At 34.0% G+C, this 22,993-nt stretch overlaps 1 long non-coding RNA gene across 1 annotated transcript in view; it reads left to right on the top strand.

The window, feature by feature from the left end:
* The window catches only part of LOC143257985 (uncharacterized), an 88,788-nt gene that overhangs the window by 4,750 nt on the left and 61,045 nt on the right, over window positions 1-22,993 (top strand). The gene's annotated exons all lie outside the window — the stretch shown is intronic.

Here is a 22,993-nt window from a genome sequence, read left to right as displayed (position 1 = left end):
ACGAAATTAGCGGAGCTCTGTTCCAGACTAACTTTCCATCTTATGCAAAATTCTCATATACATCGATGTACTAGTTTTCGAGATACATGTGCGGAAACACAGACACAGGTACATGTGAACCCGATTGCAATACACCCTCGAGGGTAAGGCTAATTAATTATAAGTTGTAAGAGGCAGATCCTAATGAAGCTGAAAAAAACGTAATTATAATTATTAATAACGCAAAAATATCTAAAATAATAAATACTAGAAATTAATTTACCTTAGTTAAGCTCATAAAATTTAGTATTGATGGTTATTAATAAAATAAGCAGTTTAACAATGACAACAAATGTAATGACAGTAAGTACCACCAATGTGTTCACCATAGCAACACTAAGAATCAAACTCTACTTCTCATACGCGTAATGTATGTACCCTAGCAACACTAAAATATACATAACGGTAATCGTCACCGCAAATATATTTATCATAGCAACGCTAAGAATTTGACAATAATTATAATGTATGAATGTATGCATTATATCAAATTCAAAACATGGGTAAACAATTGAGACGAAAAGTACTACATCGTATAATTTCTTTTTGAGTTTACTTACCGATAAAGCATATTTTATTACAATTTACAACTTTTACATTAAGTAAGATTAGTTTGTAGAACTTGATAATGATCGTACCAGTGATCGAAATGTTGTACCTGTTCTAAAAAACTAATCGTACTTTCTGTAAAAGTTGTAAATTGTAATAAAATAAACCAGCGTTTACTTCTTCAGTACACTGCGGGTAAACTATAAATAATTTTCGTCCCATATACAAACAGTAGTTTGATTTTTAGCAATAACACGTATTTATTCACTGATTGCGCTTCAGTGAAACACTTTTCTAACCTATAAGTCATATTTTGTTTTAAGCGACATCTAGTGTTTACTCTCTTACTTAATTTCAGTAGATCACTTCTCCCACATGTGAGTGATATTTTGACTTAAAACGTTACCTAATGTTTGTTAGCCTGCTTAATTTTAGTATAAAAAAAATAAATTTTTCCCGATCTATAAATAATATTTTGACTTTAAGCGACATCTAGTGTTTACTTTTTAGGGGAATAAACATTTTTCAGTTGGTTCTGTCGAAGCTAGACTTAGTCCATCCAGCACAGACTGATTGGCCGAGCCGCATTCCTTATTTGTATAAATAGTTTATATTAATTATCTGTTTCCAGAGCTCATCTCGTTTACATGTTAATAAAATGTTTAATATATTTGAATATATTTCTAACAAGGAAGTAGTTACTGCAATGTGTTTAGGAACTTATAAAGTTACAACTAGTCATTTCTGTAACTCTCAACATAAATAAGTCTTTGGTGGAAGGAAATATGACTCGATGAAGTTTACCGTTACACACACACACGCATTTTTATCCCCCCTTTTAAAGATCAGGTAATAATCACAATTATTTCAGTGTTTTAATTCTTTCAGGAGATAAGATGATACATAAGGAGATTAATCAAGATTTATTGTTCATTTTACACCGTGTGAAAAATTTTATAGCTCAGCCTTTTCACACACAGTTTCTTTTACACAACAATTCCAGTCGATTATTTGTATGAGTGGGAGAACGTACTTCGTTGTTCATTGTTCCTGTCGTTGACTTAATAGAAATGTTTCGTTGGCCTTAGTATTATTCAGTGACTTTAAAATATTTTGTTCTAAATGATTTTATGCACCGAAGTTGTCAGGGGACCATGAATATATTGATTAGAGGATCTCGTATCAAATACGAGTCACGCTCACACAAAAACAAAAATATCATTGATACTGCAAATAATAGAGTTATTTGATATTGGAACACTCAATGTGTTTTACCTAAAACAAACATGGATTTCAACTCGTTTCTCTGGTCAGTTCCTCATAATATGTGTTGTAACGGGCAAAACAAAAAGTTATTCAATAAGATAAGATATTTAGTTCCACTGACAGTATTTGTTTGTCTGTTGTTGAGATTCGTGCAAAGCTACAAGAGGGCTATCTGCGCTAGCCGTACCTAATTTAGCAGTGTAAGACTAGAGGGAAGGCATATAGTTCTCACCATCCACCACCCCTGTTCGGTTAATCTTTTTACCAACAAATACTGGGACTGACCGTCACATTGTAACGCCCCCACGGTTCAAAGGGCGACAATGTTTGGTGAGACACGGATACGAACCCGCGCCCCTCGGATTACGAGTAGAGCACGCCTTAACCACCTGGCCATGCCGGGCCTCCAATAATAGTGAGGAAACCTGTAATTTAAGTTTTGATTACGCCATTCTTAAACCTCGTGTACTCTTAGGATATTCGGAAAATTCTGTGTTATTTTTTATCTTTATACGTTGAAGTAAAGCTGTAAAAAAAGTATCATTAAAACTGGTAGAACAAAGGTTAAGCTGGTAGAACAAAGGGTTAAACTGGTAAAAGCTCTCTCTAGATCATGTCTATTTTTTTCAGTATATTTTAAATCAGCCATGCATGGTTTTGTTGGAATCTATTTTTCACAGTCGTTTTGCTCTCTAAAATGGGCGATTTTATTAATACATTATCACTAAATACTGAATACGTGTTATCTTTTACTAATAACAATAAATATACCTGACAGTTACTGTTGGATTTGATATTAATAAATGTAGTTGGTAGTAATTGATAGCTTTAATATTAGTAAATATAGCTGGTAGTGAATCTCAGTACTGTTATTAAAAAATATACCTGCTAGTAACTCTTAACTCTGGTGTTAGTAAATATATATGGCAGTAATTATTGGTTTTTATAATATAAAATATATCTACTAGTAATTCTTAGTTCTTGTAATATAAAATAAGCAATGTAAAATTTAGCTTCAATAACATCTGCTATTAAGTAATGCAATAGACTCAATTTGGGTTTATCAGATCAACGCTTTGTTTGTCTGATATAAGGATTTTATATCTTGGGTAAATAACCGTCTACCGTATCTCCAACCTTGTTTCTTTATTTATACAGGTTTTTGAATTCCAGTATTTCATTTATCTTGAAAGGCTCGGCATGGCCAAGTGTGAATCCCCATCACACCAAACATGCTCGCCCTTTCAGCCGTGGCGATATTATAATGTTACGGTCAATCCCACTATTTGTTGGTAAAAAGTAGCCCAAGAGTTGGTGGTGGGTGCTGATGACTAGCTGCCTTTCCTTTAGTCTTGCACTGCAAAATTAGAGACAGTTAGCGCAGATAATCCTCGCGTAGCTTTGCGCGAAATTCAAAACAAACCACACCGAATCACACCATTTATTTCACACAAGTAGGACTTATTTCACACAAGCAGTATTTAAAAATATCACATCATTTAGCCCCCAGTTAGCACAGTGGCATGTCTACGGACTGACATCACTACAAACATGGTTTCGATACCCATGGTGGTCAGAGAACAGATAGCCCACAGACTAGCTTTGTGCTTAACTTAAAAGAAACACATCATTTATTTCAAACACGTAAAACTCGTGAGAGTCACGTTACTTTTGTTTTCTTACATATATTTTTCTCACAAATATTATGCCTGAGATTTTGAACAGAAACACTGTGACACAAGTTAACTCAGGCAAACAGAATTAACAGTAACTTCATTTTATGACATTTCAAGCTATTTTTAATGAACGATAGTACCTTCAAGTTGTAAGTTTGTATGGTAAATGATTACACTGTGTTATCCTTTTACGTTTAGTTTGAAATCAACATCAAACAATTTCTAAAATAAGCCAAAGAGCAGGCTTTCATCATAGCTTATAAAGAGATATTTGTCATTCTTCTGAACATATTAGTCAGCATACGTTCATCTCGTCTAAATCAAAAACGTTGCGACTCCAGGATGTCTCCAACATTGTTCGTAAACCAATTATTTTGCAATTCAACAGTTTAAACGAAACACATTCATACGTATCCCAGGGGTCATTAAATAATATAAAACAGTAACGGAAGTAAGTCCAATGGAAATTATTCCTACCGAACTCACCCCCCAGTGGCACAGTGGTATGTATAAGAACTCGCACCGCTAGAAACCAGGTTTCGATACCAGTGGTGGGCAGAACACAGATTGCCCATTGTGTAGCTTAGTGCTTAATTCCAAACAAACAGTCTTCATCAGACTCCTTCATCTTTTCTGCATTTAACAAGGTAGCGACACCTGGTGAATAATGTGAAACCTTTGGTGTAAATTGGTCTTTTAATGATTAAGTGAACTTATACAAAATTTTGGACTAGATGTGGCCTATGTTGTACGTGTCTGGCCGCTGAGCAGAAAATCCAAGTTTCGAGCCGTAATATAGCACAAAACGAACTCCGTGTATATGTTATAACTTTCTCAGCCAATCGTGCTACTCCGTCGAAAGTACTCACCCAAACGACGAATGTTATTGCATACTTTCCTTTTTGTCACTAGTTTTATGTCCCCCACCCGGTTGCGAAACACCTAACCAAATTTAGGTTAAAAAATGTCAGAACCGAAAAATGGATCGGAGGCACCAGACTAAGTAACTGTAATCCAATAATACATTCTAATAAAGCTGGTTCTTTTGATTGAAAAAAACAAACAAACATTCTCATAAGTAAAATCTCTAAAATACCTTACTAAGAACATGAACATAGAGGGAGAGAAGACTACTTCGCCTGTGTCGTTTGTAGATGCTTCTTGCCTTTGGATTCATGCTCAAATAAAGCAGCATCATTTATTTACCTTCCACTTAATATGATTTGCTTTATTCGAGCATGAATCCAAAGGCAAGAAGCATCTACAAACGACACAGGGCATTTGTTCTTCTCAGTCAAAATTGAATTAGATTAGAAGAAAATAAGGTGTATGATATTGATTTTGGAGAATGCGGAAACGCTGAAACCTCTAAAACCATTACTGGTATAAAGAGTTGTATCTTTTTTCATATTTCATGGATTTGAAATCTGAAAAAAAAAAAAATGTTTTGGATACTTGAGTCAAATAGTTTATTTCTACTAATCAGTGCCTTTTTAAACATGGTATTTCAAAATTTGATGTATCACCAAGAGAGGTCGGTTTTTTATGACCCTAGCGGATCTTAATGTTAAGGACGGCCAGAAAACTCTGGCCTGGGTGTTTAGCACTCGTGCTAGTACTAATAAAAAATGTGTAAATAAAATATTATTATTATCACTCTTCTAATTTTGCATAAATAGAAGGTAGGTAGTAGTAGAGATGTTGTTTCTGAAATCATGTTTTCTAAGATGCTTTCGCTGTGTACTGTTTAATTCTTTTAACCCATCATCTTCCGAGATGTTTTCAAAGCTAGGTTTAAACTTAATTGAATACTTAAAGGTTTACAGTGTGCTTAATTCGAAACACACTTATAAAACTATTTATTTATTTATTCCACACAGTTCATTCCAGACAAGCATCGTAAGCACTAATTGATCGATTATGATTAGATTATTTCGTTTGGTTTGTTTATTTTGAATTTCGGGCAAAGCTTTGTTTGTTTGTTTTTTTGCACAAAGCTGCTCGAGGGCTATCTGTGCTAGCCGTCCCTAATTTAGCAGTGTAAGACTAGAGGGAAGGCAACTAGTCATCACCACCCACCGCCAATCTTGGGCTACTCTTTTACCAACGAATAGTGGGATTGACTGTCACATTATAACGCCCCTACGGGCGAGCATGTTTGGCGCGACCGGGATGCGAACCCGTGACTCTCAGATTACGAGTCGCACGCCTTAGCACGCTTGGCCATGCCGGGCCGGTCGGGCAAAGTTACTCGAGGGCTATATGATTGACCGCCATATTATAACGCTTCCACGTTTGGTGTGACGGGTATTTGAAACCGCGATCCTCGGATTACAAGTCGAGTGCCTTAACCACCTGGCCATGCCGAGCCAGATTATTTCGTAAATTAGTTTGTTCGCTTCCGAATATTTGATGATTTATATCAATTATTACTATTAAGTAATTAATTGGATGTATAAAAAAATCGGGTATTCTCAGCTCACTGAAAAAAAGAATAATGGAAAAGAGAAAAATAAAAGACGAAACTTTTTTAAACGGAAATTTTTATAACCTAGTTCTTACCGGAGTCGCTGAGAAATATTATAGGAAAAAAAAGGAGAGAAGTAAGAAAACATTAGCACCCTTCCTCAGGGGTAAGATGTGACACACAAAGGGGGTATTTTTCCAGAGACTGACTCGGGTCTTTCCCACATGTTTCCATGGTGATAAAAACACGTTCAACAATAAAATGTACAGTGTGCACGTTTCTTGGTATCTTGTACTTTCTTTTTCTTTGTTTACAGATAGAGGGCTTCTCCACGTCTGTGGAAGTAAGTAGGGTACACATCCAAGATTTTTTATTCATCATGCAGGGTTTAACGTGAGAGAAAATTTTATTTTAGGATTGTCTAGAAAACCCGTACTAAAGGAACGTAAAGCTTCTAAATATCGCATTGGTAGCGTTGTCAAAAAATACTTAGGCACTGACATGTGTTGCTAAGTTCAGAGAACTAGTCATTTCTTCCCATAAGAAACTGAAAAACTATATAAAGAAGTACTATCACCATAGAAACAGACCCGCTAGAACTCACTCTATAATCGAGTTGACGTGATCTACAATAGCATTGGACGGAATAAAATTAGTATCCGGTCTATAATGTTGCTTTAACAGACATGCATTGAATGAAAGAAGAGGACTGTGAGATAAGTCCAGAGGGGATTTAGTGCGTAGAAAGGAATAACTATTAAATGTACGTATAGATAGATACCAATGTATAAATAAGCCTTTTAGTCCCCGTAGCTCCATATGGTTACATAAGCATTTGGTACGACCACTAAATATGTTGCAGTATCCATGGTATAATAGTCTAGTTCAGTTAAATAAATACCGTCAGTATCTATGACGATTCGTACATTAGTTTAATATAAATTATCTTCCAGATAAACTGATAGGTTATTTAACTTCATCAATTGATGGATTATTCAACTACATTGATTGATAGGTTATTTAACTACATTAATAAGTGGGATATGTAACTGGGTTAATCGATGTTCTATGTAACTACATTAATTTATGAATTACATAACTACGTTAATGGATGGATTATGAAACTACATTAATAGATGTAGATAATGTAACTACATCAGTTGAATCTCCAGATAATTACTACGTTATTTAGCAATTGGTTTCACATTAACTGGATTCATACACGTTTCTTTGCCTGATAATAATCGATTATGCTCTTCTTTGTTCATAAATTAATTGGCTCGTTTTCCGTGTATTTGATTATTTATATCAGTGATCACTAAACTATTGACTGCATACCTATGTTAAAAAAAAAATCAGGGTATTCGTTGGTTAATTAAAATTATGTGATAGTAATTTTAGCTGTACGTACAGAAATGTAGATGTTATCTATCGTTTTATTAGTTATTTGCTTTAACTCATGTTAATGTTTTTTTGGCAGTTTGTTTAACTAAGCAAGTAAATTCAATCTACCACTACTTCAAAATTTTGTAAATATATTCAAATTTTAGAAGCTTTCTAATTCACCTAATCTCACGTTATAATAACATGAGTTAAGGAAACACTTATCACATCTTCCATACAGAAAATTTCCAGTATAATCAGAAATTATATACCCTATAAGACGATCACTAGGAAGGTTGTTGTCTACCACAGTGACGCAGGTGTCCATTATAATTGAATACACCTCACGTGATCGCCGAGAACAGTTCTCTGAAATTAAGAAATTCTTAGTTGTCCATGCAACATCTCGTGACGCAATGAACCATGTAAACCCTAAACTGGTGTTGGTTACGTGTCTTTTACTGAGATTAATCTACAACCACGTGACTTTATTTCAAGAATTTCATACCTTCTTGTTGATACACAACCACGAGACTACTTGAATAACTTTGTATATTCTTGTCATTAATACATGACCATGTGATTTTATATTAATAATCAGTATGCTCCTGCTGTTAATCTACATTTAATCAGATGATTATGTGAATAACCATATACGATCCTGTTGTTATTCTTACGAACACGTGTTTCATATTTTAATTGCTTCCTTTTGAAACAACCGTGGTTTTCTGTTTTCTATCTGCTCTAACCATCTCTAATTTAGCAGTGTAAGACTAGAGGGAAGGCAGCTAGTCATCACCACCCACTGCCAACTCTTGGGCTACTCTTCTACCAACGAATAGTGGGATTGACAATTACATTATAACGCCCCCACGACTGAAAGTGTGAGCATCTTTGGTGTGACGGGGGAATATTGGCAATTCTACAGATTTACAACACTAAAAACAGGGGTTCAATTCCTCTCTATAGTCACAGCTGATGGAACGATGTGGCTGTGGTATAAGAAAAACACACCCACCTTTCATATTGTTATTTAACATTCTCATCCTGTTTCAGTTTGTTTGTTGTTGTTGTTTTAATGGAAAGTTTGAAATAACTTTTTAGAGGGTTGGAAAGCTTTAATTACGGGTAACAGTATAAGTCTCTGGAATTATTACAAATCTATGTCGAAATGCTATTGGATTATGTCTCTAATATAATAATATGCATATACTCTAACAACGTGAATGAGTGTTAAGGTCTACACGTATATTTGCTTTTGTATTCAATTTTCGGGCTGTCACCATTTTTGTTCATTGTAATCGCAGACTTTAACCGAAACATCAAGGTAATTATAAATGAGAGTTCTTTCTTTGGAACGCTTGAAAACAAATAATAAGTATATTTGAATAAAGTGGCAAGACAATTGAAGAACACTGAATTTTGTTTCGATAAAGTAACCACTATGCGAAAGGTAGGCGCATTTTTGCTATCAGTTACTTTATTCAATACTTCAGGGAAAATGAGTAGGAAGCGAAAAACTAAACAAAAAACCAAATTAAATGGGGAAAGATCAAACCAATAGATGCAGCTTCCTTTAGAAAAAAACTGAATAAATGTAAACTGAATCGATTGTTAAATATTATTTATTTTGCATTTTTGCGATCCAAGCATAGAGACATCAAATGGAATTTATATACAATATGAATATATATGCAGTTTAACTCGACAGAAGGGAGAAGAAACAAGACGTCGAATTTTTGTACTTTCAAGGTGACACATACTTAAATGAACGTAATTTCAAAAATGTTTCACATTCTTTTGAGTATTTTACGAAAATAATGTTTGATATTGTTTGCTGGTACGGGTAACAAATAAGCGGCGTTAGAACTTGGCAATTTGCCAATATATTGTCTCTTCTTAGGGTTGATGTTGTATGAAAATATTATTGTCAAGTTATGATCCACAAAGTAATATCCTGCTACACTGTTTAAGATGGCAGAATTTCCCTTGTATGAGTATTTTGCACCGAGGCCAAAACATTGTAAAGAGCAATGCTAAGGTATAAAAGTTGAAAATGAAAAAATAAGTTGTGAAACTTCCGTGGCAGAACAAACGGGGGAAAATAGTGACAATGTAGAATGTACAAAAATGAGATTTTTTTTTTTACAGCTGTTATAATGAGTGTTTATTATTACTTAATTTGAACGTAAATTAAGATTTGCGTTTACCTTATATTTCAAGTAGATTTAACTTGTTTGTTTTTTGTGATTAGAAGGCTCGGAAAATCAAAACCCACAAGCACGTGGGCGCGCTTCGAGGAGTTACAAAAAAACCACAAAATTTTTGGAAGAGTGCTTTAGACGTATATAAATAAAGCCTGGAATACAATCCTCATATTAAAAAAAGCATACCACAGAATATATTAATCACTATTCGACTAGTTGCATCATTTAGATTTTGTAAAAAAACGTCTTATGAATATACTTTCGAAACCTAGGCTCGCCATGGCCAGGTGGTTTAATGTATTATAGTCGTAATCTGAGGGTTGCGGGTTCGACTCCCCATCGCATCAAACTTGCTCGCCCTTTCAGCCGTCGAGACGTTGTAATGTGACGGTAAATTCCACTATTCGTTGGTAAAAATGTACCCCAAGAGTTGGTGGTGATGACAAGCTGCCCTTTAGTCTAGCACTGCTAATTTCGGAACGGCTAGCGCAGATAGCCCTCAAGTAGCTTTGCGCGAAATTCAAAACAAAACAAAACAAACTTTTGTATATCTGTATAATTCTTAATTCCTTTCAAAGATAAAAGAACTTAATAGGAAGACTGCAAAATATATTCTAAATTATCAAATCACGTCCGACTTGAATTCTGTTATTAGTTATTCACGTGTCACTTAACTTCCATTTCTTATCGAATTTCCATAAAATGTTGACCATGAATGAAACCAAGATTTTATTCAAAGGAGTTTTCATTTTCAAAGCCGATGTTTCACAACATGCCTAAGGAATGGAACATCAATATTAAGGTAATGTAAAAATTATTCAAGAGTGATACTTCAGAAGTAGTTTTTTTAATTCTTTGTAATCCATCAAACGTGTGGATTTTGGTTTTGGTCCTGCCATGTTCTTCTAGAAGATAAAAATTGGGCAAATATTTGTTCCGTGGCTTAACTCTTTAGTAAGCGACGATTTGAAACAAACATTGTCGTCACTGATTGAAAGAAGTAAAATTATTCCTTGCATGACCTAATTCTTATCTTGAGCGCTCTACAGTAAAGATTCAAACTTGTATCGCCTACACAAATAATCTAATCTTGATAAAAGCCTGGAACCCACGAATTCCACCAGTTCTTACAAAATCAACTATCTATATGTTGGGCTAACACTGACGATCTTACAAAACAAATAAATAAATAAAATATTATTCGTATCAACCATAAACTGTCGTAAGATACAATTAAAGAAGAAATATGTATGAGATCGTTTCTGTTTCATGCACCACGTTCAAACAGAAGAACAAATATAAATTTTAATACAGTTTTTAAATACTGATTTCAGAAACACGAATTAAAATTTGGAGAAATGAAAATAATTTTTTATTTATTTTGCTTACTAAGCAAAGGAAGTACTTTTAACATTATACATATACCTGTGTATTTAAAATAATTGCAAAATATTAAAACAATACAAAGTAACTAGTGACAATGTAACAAATTTAATGTGAAAATATTGTTAAATATTTGCTTCAAGAGATCATTATTTCCACGACTACAACGCCAAACGAACTCGCAAAGATACGAGTCTGTCACTTTATGATTGGTTCCACAATGTCGCTTGTTGCGTCTATGAACCAAATAGTTAGCAAGAATACAAATTAAAATTTGGAGAATTGATTTTCTAAAGGGAGAAAATATGGAATATGTTTCCATTTTTAAAGAATTTTTTATTATATTAATTTTTTTATTTAAATAAACGTTTAATAATTTACTAATTATTCTAACTTGATCTTGCCTCACAGAAACTGACCTAACCTGGCAAAATAATATATATATATATATATTTCTTTTCATTTCTCCATATTTTAATCTATATTTCTCAAATCAGCATTAAAAGCTATATTAATTGTGTTTCTACTTGAACGAAACAGAAAAGGCCCTAGACTTGTTTGTATCATTTACTTTTATATAAAATTTATATTTTCTGTAGCCAGTAAGTAATAGTAATTTGGAAGTAAAGATGAAACTGTGAAAAAAAAAGTAAAGAAAACGTGTAGTGCATGTATCGCCAGTTTTACAGACAAAAATATTAACTCTCTACAGATATTGTGGCGCACGTGTCCTAGTGGTTAGAGTGCCAGACTTTGATTCTGAAAGTTTAAGGCTCGCGTCCCGTTGACACAAAAAATCGTGTTCCTTACTTTAGAACTGCGATTACATTATACGGTTAACTACTAACTTACTGAAATATTCAAAACGAAACGAAAACCAAATTTACAAATTCCAACGGTGGAATGGTATCAAATTTACTTAATTAAATTCTAATGCTCCAGTCTTCATATCTATGATGCCTTCAGAAAAGGAACGGAAGAACATTGTAAATATATTCTGAATTAGTCAGTCATGAGCGCTCTCTGTTGGTCGATTGACCTTGACTCGTGTTCAAGCTGAATCTTGCATGTGCAGAAATCGCTGAGCGTTTTTCAACAATGACCTTCACCGTTCCGGAATCATCATTCTCTTTATTGGTTGTGTGTCTCACATCATCAGTTTCTTCCTTTTTAGCTTATCAAGCAGCCATATCGAAAATTTTCTATATTGACACAACACTTTACTCATAACACGGTTACTTGCTTTTGTTTTCTTTAAGGTTGATAAATAACTAGAAACTACGATTGTCATCACGAAGTTTCAAGGTCTCCTCTTGAGCTCGTGAAGTACTAAGATAATTGCTTTTAATTATATCGTTATTTTAAAAACTATAGCCAGCTGGAAGGTGAAGGAAAATTTGAAGGAGCTCCTGTGTTCACTATCTACTGAAAATTACTAAACATTATACTTGAAATGAAATTGAGCAATCTTTGGAAATAACACTAAAAGAGATTGCGCAAAACTTTAAGCTTAGCCTAAATAAACTTAAAATAATTCATAATTAGTTTTATCCGCTGATTAAAAAGTCTATGAAGAAAAGTTTTTTTCTTCATCTGGAAGACATCTGATGCAAAAATAAGGAAAATGAACATGTGATTAAAGCACAGCTGTCCTTAAAAAAAAAAGTAGGCACAATCCGCCACCTAAAGGTAGTTTTTTTCCTATTTACAGTTTCTTTCACGTTATCCTTTATTTCCGAAAAAATATCAATAAATATCTTCCCATAAAAGTAAAAACACTAGGTATAAACCAGAAGACGAGTGCACGAATAGTGAAAATGTAAAGAAATAACAGATTATGATTTCGATCGTTGAAAATGGGTGAGATTAAAAACTTTGTTATCAAAATATGCTCAGAGTTACACAAGAGTTATATGACATTGCCGCTACCTAATTTTTGATAAATAACTGATAAATTGGAAGAAAGAGAGCTATTTAACGCCATCCACCGCTAACATCTGGGCTTCTCTAATTGAATAGTGGGATTCAACAACCGTCACTCTTTATAACGCATCCAAAGCCATAAATTGCCCGCCCAGCTCAGTTTTGCAGCAACAAGACACACGCTACGAACACTCAGATTTACTATCATACACACCAACATTTAGGCCAGGCGTTCCTGTAGTAGGTTAAAAGAAGAATAAACATAAAAACGTTACAATGTAAATGAGTAAACTAATATAGCCAATCCTCTGTAATCATTCATCCTTCAGAACTGTGACAGTTTAGTTTGAGTAAACTAATATAGCCAATCCTCTGTAATCATTCATCCTTCAGAACTGTGACAGTTTAGTTTGAGTAAACTAATATAGCCAATCCTCTGTAATCATTCATCCTTCAGAACTGTGACAGTTTAGTTTGAGTAAACTAATATAGCCAATCCTCTGTAATCATTCATCCTTCAGAACTGTGACAGTTTAGTTTGAGTAAACTAATATAGCCAATCCTCTGTAATCATTCATCCTTCAGAACTGTGACAGTTTAGTTTGAGTAAACTAATATAGCCAATCCTCTGTAATCATTCATCCTTCAGAACTGTGACAGTTTAGTTTGAGTAAACTAATATAGCCAATCCTCTGTAATCATTCATCCTTCAGAACTGTGACAGTTTAGTTTGAGTAAACTAATATAGCCAATCCTCTGTAATCATTCATCCTTCAGAACTGTGACAGTTTAGTTTGAGTAAACTAATATAGCCAATCCTCTGTAATCATTCATCCTTCAGAACTGTGACAGTTTAGTTTGAGTAAACTAATATAGCCAATCCTCTGTAATCATTCATCCTTCAGAACTGTGACAGTTTAGTTTGAGTAAACTAATATAGCCAATCCTCTGTAATCATTCATCCTTCAGAACTGTGACAGTTTAGTTTGAGTAAACTAATATAGCCAATCCTATGTAATCATTCATCCTTCAGAACTGTGACAGTTTAGTTTGAGTAAACTAATATAGCCAATCCTCTGTAATCATTCATCCTTCAGAACTGTGACAGTTTAGTTTGAGTAAACTAATATAGCCAATCCTCTGTAATCATTCATCCTTCAGAACTGTGACAGTTTAGTTTGAGTAAACTAATATAGCCAATCCTCTGTAATCATTCATCCTTCAGAACTGTGACAGTTTAGTTTGAGTAAACTAATATAGCCAATCCTCTGTAATCATTCATCCTTCAGAACTGTGACAGTTTAGTTTGAGTAAACTAATATAGCCAATCCTCTGTAATCATTCATCCTTCAGAACTGTGACAGTTTAGTTTGAGTAAACTAATATAGCCAATCCTCTGTAATAATTCATCCTTCAGAACTGTGACAGTTTAGTTTCTCTTGTGGAGTTTGTTCAAAGATTCCATTCTCAATCTCAGAAAAACAAGTTTCAAATGTAGTTGTCTCTCTTTTTTCTGGAACGTTTCTATGTTCTTTTTTTATTTGCAAAACCTTTAAAATAAATGTTTGCTCATTGTATCACTATCCTATCCAGGGTATGGTGCGCAGAAATTTCAATTTGACCGCTGTTAGATTTGTTTGTTTGTTTTTGGATTTCGCGCAAAGCTACAGGAGAGCTATTTGCACTAACCTTCCATAATTTAGATATGCAAGATTGGAGAGAAGGCAGTTAGTCATCACCACCCACCACAAACACTCGGACTACTCTTCTTCCAACGAATAGTGTGATTGAATGTCACATAATAACGCTCTCACGGCTGAAAGAGCGGTCATGTTGGGTGTGACGGAAATCTTAACTCGCGACTCTTAGATTACGAGTCGAGCGCCCTAACCACCTGGCCATGCCAGGCGGTGTTGTTAGAAGGTGGAGAGTTAACATAAATGCGAAATACGATCTTCCTGTATCAAATCTGAATAAGGCAGACAACCGTTATTCAATTCTAGCGAACCTGTGTTGTTTCTCATTGGTTGGCGGATTGAAACAGCGATCAAAGTATTTGGTCAAAGAGAAACACTCGTGTTAAATGTAACAATATATGTGTTTCATTTCTTAGCGAAAGTTAATTAGTTGACGTTCCAAAAGACATTTTTCTTCAGTATCACGATATTTTAAAACATAATGCTAGTTTCTGTTTTTTTTTTCTTTTGTTGTTGTTAGAAAAAGGTGTATCAATTTTTTATAACATTTTTGATGTATAGCAGAGTGGAAAAAATGTGTTATATGTATATCACATACAATATACCTCAAGACTTTTATGGTTAAACAGAAGCCCCCCGCTAGTACAGCGGTATGTCTCCCGATTTACAACGCTAAAATCAGCGGTTCGATTCCCCTCGCTGGGCTGAGCAGATAGCCCTTTGTGGCTTTGCTATAAGAAAAACACAAACACACACGTTAAACAGAATAGTTCTATAAATATCATGAAGATATAACTTACGAGTTTAATAACTTGAACAGTATGGTGTTGTACATATAGTACTGTCTTTTATATATCCATGACTACTTTGCAGGGTGTGGATGGACCTCCACTAAAATTGGTATGGATGGTCATTAGGTCCATGTGGGGCTACGTACAAATTTTTAGTTTTGCGGGGGATGTTATGGACGTTTTTTGCTGCTTGATGGATCTTCACCAAATTTAGCACGAAGGTTTATTGGGCGCCTACATACAAAATTGCGGTTTTGTATTTTATGTTTTACAATTTTTTATAAACGTTCATACTTTTTTTAATGATTACATGTAAGGGAAGCAGTTGTATTCACGTCTTAAGATAACTTTTCATTAATCATGAATTCACCTGCAGTTTATAAATAAATAATATCCTTCTTGAAGTAACTTCTTGAAATATAAGCACATTTTATTTTCTGTACTTTTACCTGAGCTTATCAGTTAACTTACTGCTAGTGAATAACGTACTTCCCATAAATAACGCCCCATCTCTAATTACACGTCCTATTTGCAGATATATCTTGTCAGTTTCACCGAGAAACAGTAGATTACCCCCATTACTTCCATAATTACACGGAACTAGAGAAGTGTATTATACATCACATACTAATATGCATCGTCACAAGCAGAATCAAACTATAAGCGTTGAAATAATTTCACGTCTCTCATGAAACTTTTAATTGTTGTAATTTCGAAAAACAAAGTTAATTTTTCTTGTTATGCGTTGTCTTGTCCTGTGTTTCGGACAGTACAAGTATTGTCCTGTTACACACTTGTCTTGTTATACACTTGTTTGTTTATACGTAATCTGTTGAGGAATTTGTTATACTGGCCTGGCATGACTAAGCGCGTAAGGCGTGCGACTCGTAATCCGAGGGTCGCGGGTTCGTGCTCGCGTTGCGCTAAACATGCTCGCCCTCTCAGCCGTGGGGGTGTATAATGTGACGGTCAATCCCACTATTCGTTGGTAAAAGAGTAGCCCAAGAGTTGGCGGTGGGTGGTGATGACTAGCTGCCTTCCCTCTAGTCTTACACTGCTAAATTAGGGACGGCTAGCACAGATAGCCCTCGAGTAGCTTTGTGCGAAATTCCAAAAACAAACAAACAAACAAATTTGTTATACTAAGTTTTAAAATAATTATTTAATGTTCATTCTTCTCGGTCGAGAAATTAGTGTTAAGCAGTTCTTTCAGGCAGTGGTTATTATTTAGGATGATATCGAAAAAAATTAGTGTTGTTTATTGTACTTAAGTGCAAAATATTTACGTTGTTACGATTACATCTGCAAAGGAAGACCGAACTTTTGCAACACAGCTTAACTTGCAAGCTGGAAATCGCAGGTTCGAATTCCATTACTGAACATTCTCGCTTTTAAATCCGTGGGAGCGTTATAATGTTACGATCAATTATGCTAATCGTTTTGCGTACACCAATAGTTGGGCTACTTAAGGATGACTAGTGCAGATAGCTCTTGAGTTTGTTGCTTTGCGCAAAATTCGAATAATCAAAGAAATGTTTGGATCACCTAATTTTTCAGCTTAACATCTCCTAAGTCCTTATAATTACACCAGTCCTAATGTTTTGTCACAGAAAACACTTCCGAATATAATAAGGAAAAACAAAGAATCGTTATATGTTGTTGCCCACAGCAGAGGTAGCAGTTTTAGATGAGTTACGCATGCGCAGAATGAAAAACATGAAAAAGACAGGCTGTGAAGGTTTACAGCCTTAGTTTAGAAGATATTGTTTAAGTTTTGAAGCAGGTTTTGAACGTTGATTTGCAGATAGACTCACTGACACGTGAATGCCGAAACTAATATTACGTAATGAAGACAGGAATTGGATGCGTTGTTGCAGGTGCTCGTGAGCGCGTATTCGAGAGTTAACCATGACATAAGCTAAAGGTGTGACTCACAAGAATAATTATACAAAGATGTTTTATTTATTTATTGGGGGGGAGCGTTGAAGTAAAGAAAAATTAGCAGCAAGGAAAATGAGTAATGGGTAAAGACTAGTTACGTAAGCATATCTGGGTACATATTTCATCTTATGTCAAATGTTTAAAGAAATGATAATTTTCTTGTTAATACCCTATGTGTATTAGTGTTTATTCGATTATAAAATATTGCCAAAATTGCATCTACCCGTGATATTACTGTATATACCGCATTACTTCCATAAATACAGTACGAAGTCTCTGACCTTTTGTAGATTTATTAGCAGGTCCTATTTAGAAATCTGATCTGTACCTCATAAAAATATCGCATACACCCACAACCAACCTTGCCCCAGTAGTGCACACTGATTAAAGTGCCACACTTCTGTTTTGGTTTTGTTTGAAATTTTGCGTAAAGATATACGAGAGCTATCTGCCCTAACTGTCCTTAATTTTGCAGTGTAAGATTAGAGGAAAAGCAGCTAGTCATCACCACTCACTGTCAACTCTTGAGCTACTCTTTTACCAACGAATAGTGGGATTGATCGTAACATTGCAACACCCCCACGGCTGAAAGGGCAAGCATATTCGGTGGGACGGGGATTTGAACCCTGACCCTCAGATTGCGAATTGAGTGCCTTAATCACCCAACCACCAGACTTGGGAAGTAAAGTTTAGTGATTCGTGTCCTGTTACTGCCAAAATAAATCGCATTCCACACATTGGAACCGTGAGTACATTGTAAGAGTGATAGTCAAATGCTACTTTTGTTTAGCTCTTTCCTCTCTATTCTATCACTTCTAACTTAAGAATGGATAGTGCATATAACTCTTGCAGAATAATATAAAATAATGTGCAAAATTTAATAAACAACGCAAGAAACACTGCTAATCAGATAGCCTATGACGTCAGAGATTACTGTAGCTAAGCGCATAATTTTTGAGAGGAAGTCACGTGAATCAATGCCATGTCCGAATTTGGTCTTACGTGAAGAAGGTAAATTATTATAAGTGAAAACTTTAAGAAGCAACTGCAAACTGGAAACAAATGTTATTTTATTTTTGAAATTTTGTCATTCAGTGGTAAACGAGTAGCCCAAGAGTTGGCGGTGGGTGGTGATGACTAGCTGCCTTCCCTCTAGTATTATACTGCTAAATTAAGGACGGCTAGCGCAGATAGCCCTCGTGTAGCTTTGCATGAAATTCAAAACAAAAAAAAAACAAATTGTTCTCCAAAACCAACAATAATTGGAAAAAGTGATGACATACAAGAAAAAACAAACTCCAGTTGATCACTTTAATGTATATTTTAATAAAACTGTATATCAATGAATGCAGTATGAAAAAACCTTTATCAAAGTACCCCAAATGGCCCTTTGGAGTAACCACTGGTTTTGCCAAGAATACTATGGTAAGTAAATGGTTTAAACTTAAAAGGAAGGGGAAAATACGCAAGTTTTAATTTTTCCTGTTGAGGAAAATTTGTTTTAGCAAAATACCAAAAAGTATTTTAAGATTAATTGGCTCATTTTTTACGATTAAGGACATTTCGCAGAAATATTTTAATATTTTCCCATACAGGGGATTTCCCTTTGGGTGAGTAGAAGTTGCTGGAGGTCACGAATAAAAATATTTTCTTACAATATCAAGTTTATCACTTAGAAAAATAAACTAAGTGTTCAAGGATACAGTATGAATATTCAAGTTACCCAAAAAACCTCCTGCCAGAAGTAAAATAAACATAGCCAATAATTTATAAAGATAGTTGTAACTAACAAAAGTATTCTTACTTTGTCAAACAAAACTGCTTAATCAGAAAGAGCAACTTTTTTACACTCCCTGTTGTTACATGAACAGGTTAATAGGGTTGCAGTTCTACCAGTTATCCTATAATTAGCTTTGGCTTAAAAATCTTTCCAAAATATTATTGTCCAGTTGGAAACAAAATCTATAGGAATGTGAGAAACTTGTGCCTAGTAAACATAATGGTTTGACACTAAACATCATGATTACGATGATAAGTGTCACATGTTAAAAAGTATTTTTGTGTTTATGTGTTTTACTTAGTTTCTTCAGTTATTTTTTCTTTGCTATACATAATACTCGAGTACAATTACAAATGTTTATTTGATGCATTCTCCATCTACGACAAATATTCTATTTAAGTGCATGATTATCTAGTGACAACAATAAATGTTCATTGTAATTGCAAAATTCTCTAGTTACAACAATAAATGTTCGTTGAAAGTGCATTAACATTCAGCTACAACGAAAATATTTGTTGTTGTAAGTGCATCAAAGTGGAGTTATGTTAAAGAGCTACAACGTCAAAGGAGGAAATCCTTACAATATTACTATACTTTGACAGTTCTGTGATGATTGGGATAACGTGTGGCATGGCGTGAAGGGATGCAATGTAAACCAATAGTCGCCAACAACTAAACAGTTTTTCTCCCTTAAGCAGACGAGTATATGTTTCCGTAAAATAGAGCATGCTATCTGCTTAAATCTCATGAACATGGTTTATTATTAAGAACAAAACCAAATGTTTTTGAACTTTATCTATATACTAGTAGCGATTGAGTGGTTAACAATTCAGCTAATAAAAGAGACAGTCTGTGTTTCTTATCTAGCACACTGCTCAAAATGGGCTATCTGTGCTGTGCCCATGACTGGTATAGAAACCTGGTTGTTAGCTTTATAAGCCTTCAGTTTACTGCTGAGCCACTGTAGAGCGGCGAGAAACACAGTGAAAACAAACAATCAATGGTACTAAATGAGGAAAAATCAGTGGTCAGGACAAAATTTCTATTTTAGAAACTAGCAGAAATAAACGCCCTCTGCACAAGTATAACTTCTAGTTCATGCGAAGGGCTATTTTTACTTTGCCTGCGGTCTTTTCTGGAATTGTCTAAGAGAAATCTATAACATTGTACTCTTATTTGACATTTAATAACCTTCACCATCCATGAGGACAAGAATTTTATTGACATTTTACTTTAAAAATGAGCTATCGTAACAGCATTAATCACAGATCAGATTTATTGAAGTATTTCTTTGTAGACGCAATTTTTCACTAAAGAAAAGCAGACATTTTTTCAAGTTTCTTTTCTGATTGTTTTATATTTGAAACTTACTCCTTTATTTGTAATTTTTAGTGGTTAAATCTGAAACTTAGTTATCTTTGTTTGAATTTTTTATTGGTTAAATCTGCCTAGTTATAAAAATATTACCTAGTTATGATTGGTGTGGTAGTTTCCGAAATCTCATTTTTGAACCTATACATCGTAAGCTCCATTATAATAAAATGTACGAACTCCGAGAAAATAAAGCGTTGAAGCTTCATGCCGTAATTGTTTGTGGCTACTCAAGCTTGGTTAACTTTATTTCACAGTTTAGTTGATAAACTGCTGAGTTTTGTTAAATATAACAGGATATTACTGCTCTTGAAACCCGCTTTTAAAATACACAACTAAATTACTCTCACATAGTTAACCAATTAACTTAATTAGCGCATTTTACAAACAAACGTGTAGAATGGTAGAATGATCCTTGTCTAATAGGTATAGTTATAGATTTACTACTATCCAATCCCCCTCCCTGGTCAATATGCCATAAACCTAGATAATGTTTATATTTATATACCATCTAACATGCATTCATTAGCCATTCAAGATTACTTCGACATCTAGTGAGAAGTAGAACGACCATGACACAATTGAAACATTTTACTAAAAGAATTAATTACTCTTAATGATCCCTACTGGTAAGTATTAAGTGGTAAGTTAACGAACTTGCGTTGCTAACATTCGTTTCAATTCTCCGCAGTGGACACAGCAGATATTCCAATGTGACTTCACTTTAAAACAACCAAGCTTATCTTTAATATTGTTTGATAATTTGTATTAAAAATGCATAACGTTACCATTTTAGTAACGTTAATGACATTTACCATTAAATATTTAAAATGTATTTGTAAGTAATTTTTGTTTAACAAAAACTAACATATTTAAACCTTACAAGTAAAAGATAAACATTAGAAAGGAAATCTCTTAGTTTGTTGGAAATTTTTCAGCATTAGGGTTAGTGTCCAATTGTATACATTCTCAACTGAAGAAGAGTTACACTATTGTATCAATTTTTATATTTGTTCAGGTTGTCCGAAACTATATAACCCGTCATTACACATCATCTGTGTACATATATGTACTTTACACAAGTATTTGTTTGATCGTTGCATACAGAATATATGTAACATATTTCAGTGTTATATATTTTTCGAAATTTAATCTCACATTTCGAGTTAGTAGTCGTCGTCTTCAACCTGAGTATACATGTAAAACTTAAGTTTGTTCAGATCTTACGAATATTAAACAAACGAATAATTCTGATAACATATAGCATAATTAATCAAATAAAATCAGTAACAAAGAATGAACAACAGAGTAATTTAGTGAAATAATAATGTATCCAGAAAAACTGACGGATGACGTTGGATTGTCTTTCGAAGGAGAGTGACGTCAGGTGACTTCGTAGGTATGACGGAGAAGGGAATAATATTAACACTGGCTTCGTTTTCCATGGAGTGTAGAAATTCTTATATGGGCTTAAATCTGTTACAGCTTACTTTTACACCCATAAAAACACCATTTGTTTATGAAAGGATATTTTCTAGTTTTTCGTTAACGCTCCATAATGAGGCTTCATTACAAACAATGCCAGGCATTTATTTGACTTACAACTAACAATTCCAAACATTCCACTTACATCTATAACAGGCTGTTTACTAGGAAATTACATTTGTTGTTTTTCTTTACACCATTCATACAGTTCTTTCCTTTTGATGTAGTTTAACTTCTCTCGGTCCAGGCTACAGTGCACAAGAAAGTTATGTAACTTTTACTGTACATCTTACACACTATTATTTCATTATATTGGACTCCCGACCATACTGTATAAGATATTCATGTCAGTTTTACTGTATGTCTTACATATGTATATTATTACGGTGTGGTATATCCTCTTGAGTCCTGGCCACAGTCTATAAGAACTTTATGCCGTTTAATATAGCGACATCTTCAAGAGTTAACGTTTACTAAAACGACCCGAACTACGTATGAATAATACTTATTATTTTGTAAAGCGTATGTTTAAAATATTTTCTCTAGAGTTATTGGTTTTACTAATTCATATATTTTAATGAGATTATTCAACTATGTTTTTTCATAAAAATGATAATTTTTTAACATCTAGTATCTAAACAGAACATGGTGGTAAAAATTATTGGAATTAATCAATAGTCAGACGCTATTAGATCACTTTTCTGGAATGGTACTTTGTAACTTAAATTGATATCATACTTTTTATTTCACTTATTCAGATGCTTAATTCGAAATCTGTAAGTCTTTTATTCATGTATATTTTCTATTTAACCTAGCTTTCCGAAAATTGGCGTTAAAGAAGATGGTATTTTCTCTTTATTACAAAACGTTTTGCAGAATACAAAAGCAACGTTTAGTATAAATACTATTGTAAGAGCTACATAACAACATTCAGTATAAACACTATTGTAAAAACTGCATAACAACGTTCAGTATAAACACTATTGTAAAAATTGAATAACAACATTCACTATAAACACTATTGTAAAAACAACA

The sequence above is a fragment of the Tachypleus tridentatus genome, chromosome 7 (assembly GCF_004210375.1).
Source record: "Tachypleus tridentatus isolate NWPU-2018 chromosome 7, ASM421037v1, whole genome shotgun sequence".
NCBI lineage: Eukaryota > Metazoa > Arthropoda > Merostomata > Xiphosura > Limulidae > Tachypleus > Tachypleus tridentatus.
This window is presented reverse-complemented; position numbering and strand designations above follow the sequence as displayed.